Genomic DNA, 3,216 nt, shown 5'->3' on the forward strand with positions numbered 1-3,216 from the left:
TGGACCTAATGTGACCAGCTGCCCTGTGCTCCTGTTTCAAGCCTTCCCAACCTCGATGGACTGTAACCCCGAACTGTGAGTCAGACAAACCCTTCCCTGTGCTGCTCTTGTTGGGTATTTGGTCACATGAAGAGTAACTAACATGCCACGTAAGGCATCAATGTGAGCTCTCTGATACTGTCCTTTGGGTTGCTAGGCTGTGTGTGTGTTTGCCTTCCCAGCCTCTGGTGGTCTGTCTCCTCCCCAGCCTGGATCATCTGTGTTGACTTCCGCATCTCAGTTCAGGGTTTCATCCTCTCCCAGCATCTTTCCCCTTCCATCTGTCACCTAAGCCCACCATAGTAGCTAATTTCTCAATGTTGTGACAAAATACAAGAAGCAACTTAAGGGATGAAGGGCTTGTGTTGGCTCATTGTTTTAAAGATACAGTCCATCATGGGGAAGGTATGGCGGCCGCCACTCTATGGCCAGTGGTTGTACTTCCCGGTGTGCCAGAATAAGAGAGACTTAGGTAGAATGAGGGCTGGACTACAACCCTCAAGGTTGATCCCTCAGTGAGCCACTTCTTCCAGCAAAGCCCCATCTCTTAAAGGTTCCACCACCTCCCCAAACAATACCCTGCAGTCAAAGACCAAGGCTTGAAACAGATGAGCCTGTGAAGCACACTTCACATCCAGACACACACACACACACACACACACACACACACACACTAAGCGTTTGTTTTTCTTTTTTATCTTTTCCATTATCAGAGTTTTCAGTCCTAAAAAAAAAATCTCCATTTGTTTCTCCTTAGTATTCTTTTTTCATTTGCATATTATTTTATGTGTATGGGTATTTCGCTTGCATATATGTCTGTGTACCACTTGTGTGTCTGGTGCCTGGAGGTTATTGTGCCAGAAGAAGGCACTGGAGTCACAGATGGTTGTGAGCTGTGGACCCAACCAGGGTCCTCTGGAGGAGGAGCAAGAGCTCTTAACCTCTGAGCCATCTCTCCAGCCCTACTCCTTGGTATTTTTCATATCTTTGTTTGGATTCTCTGTTCTTTGTTGAGCCTCCATGTGTATTTTAAGCTTGCCTCTGTCTTGCCCCCGTGGAAGCCTTTTGTACAGAGGCTGTGTTATGGTCTTGGCTGAGGAATCAGACTGTGGTGTCTCAGTATTGACCTCTGCTGATCACCTTTGACTTCAGCTGGAGAGCTTCCTGGTTCTTGTACTGAATTCTTATCAAAACCTGTGTTTTATAGGTTCTGTTAGGAGACTCTGGAGCTTAAAACTCTCTTTTTTTGGGGGGGGGATGTTAGCATTTAATTAACTTCCTTGGGTGGCTTCAAGCCACCAGGACACAGGCACCTCCAACACCTTTTATCTTCTCTTCAGCTCTTCTGCTGAGAAGTTTGGCTTTCACGGTGACAGGCTACTTAGGGAGTTTTCCCTTCCCCAGAACTTTGCAATATCCTGATCATGCAACATCAACGATGGGAAACAAAACTCCAGTTTTGTTCTTTGCAGCGTTGACCCATGTCTGCTCACTGACCAGCGTCCACAGTTTATCCAGGTTGACAGTCGGGCAGACGCTCTGGTTCCACTTTAAATAATAATGTCTCATACCAACTTTCCCAACGTACCCCGAGTGATATTTGTTGAAGTTGATCCTGCAGTGATGCGCGCCTCCAGCAGTCCCACAACCTCCTGGCTGCTTGCGGTGTTTACCGATGCAGTCGTGACCATGGCTCATGTGACCCCGGAGTTTCTGAGTCTTTGTCAGTTTGGATGGCATGGTGGCAGCTGAAAGAAAAGACAGAGCTAAAACTCTTGCTTGGCTTCCTCTAGCACTGATTCACCAGGAGGAGGCTCACATTCACTGCAGGTATCTGAACGCCCAAGTGGTCTCTGCTCATTGCTCACATGGATCTGATTCTTGCTGACTAGGGTGGGACAAGGTATCCAGTTACAAGTCTTCACAAGTCCGCCACTGACACTGTAAAGGCTTGGTCACCAGTGAGGTGAAGCCGAGAGGGAAGGATGGATGTGTGGAATGGGCAGGAGGAGGATCCATGCATCCACATGGCCTTCACTGAAATCTCACTGGCCTAAAGGGAAGAAGGAATGAGTGCCTTGCTGAGACGAAACCTTAACTCCACCAGCCTCTACCATCCTTTGCGCACTATTTTTCTGTGATTTTAACTGTACTAAGGCAGTTCTCTCTCTCTCTCTCTCTCTCTCTCTCTCTCTCTCTGTCTCTCTCTCTCTCTCCATCTCTCTGTCTGTGGGTGAGGATTTTATTTGGGGAATAGGGGATTGAAGGGAGAGGACTGGGACAAGGTCTTGCTCTATAGCCCTGCCTAGCCTGGAACTTACTATGTAAGTTTGTAGCCCAGGCTGGGCTGGTCTTAAACACGTGGAAATCCCTCATTTTCTCAAGTGCTGGAAATGCCTACATGAGTCACTATGTCTGGCTAGCTCTCCAGTTTTTCTAGAGCACCCCTTTTTCTCGTCACTTCAGCTCTAGAAAGCAAGATTTCCTTCCCCTGCCTGCTGCTTCTCCTCTGTTGGTGGTCCTCTCTGCTCACCTACTCGGGTCCATGGCTGGGACACGGAAGACCACCTGCTGAGGTCACCACTCCACTAAAATACAGTCCCAGGAGACTCACCCCTATGAGCGCAAAGATCTTAACTGGCTTTGCATTTCAGTAGATGAAAGGGAGGTTTTTTTAAGTTGAGGGAATGGGCCAGAATGAAGAGTCAATGAGTTTGATCCTCAGCGCCTCTCTGTGGTGCCCCCCCCCCCCGGCCCCAGATTCCTAACTCAAGATCCGGCAGCATCATGCTGGACCTGTCTGTTCTGTCTAGCAAGCTTCTGACTCCACCTTGAGCTCTCCCTGTTGGGAGCCTGCAGACTGTGGATAGAGGCACCACAGTCTGAATGAGAAACCACCCGCTCCTGCTGCAGACTCACACGTCAAATGCACGGATCCAGCCGGCACCACCATTTTAGGCATTTAGCTTGAGCTCGCCTCCTCTCCCGGGAAACTGGAGAGACTCCTCCCGGGGAGCCAGCTGCCATAGTTTGAATATGAAATGTCCCCACTCCCCCAGCTCATGTGCTGAACACAGGCTCCTCACCTTGGAAAGTTCTGGAAACATTAGAAGGAGCCTAGCTGGTGAAAGTAGGTCACTGCTACGTGCCTTTGAAAATGGTACCTTCCCTCTCTGC

General features: G+C 49.0%; 1 pseudogene; it reads right to left on the reverse strand.

The window, feature by feature from the left end:
• Positions 1-1,299: 1,299 nt before the first annotated feature.
• Positions 1,300-1,782, reverse strand: LOC125415980 (large ribosomal subunit protein uL15 pseudogene; annotated as a pseudogene).
• Positions 1,783-3,216: the final 1,434 nt, after the last annotated feature.

This window comes from Myodes glareolus, chromosome 7 (assembly GCF_982192425.1).
Source record: "Myodes glareolus chromosome 7, mMyoGla1.1, whole genome shotgun sequence".
Taxonomy (NCBI): Eukaryota; Metazoa; Chordata; class Mammalia; order Rodentia; family Cricetidae; genus Myodes; species Myodes glareolus.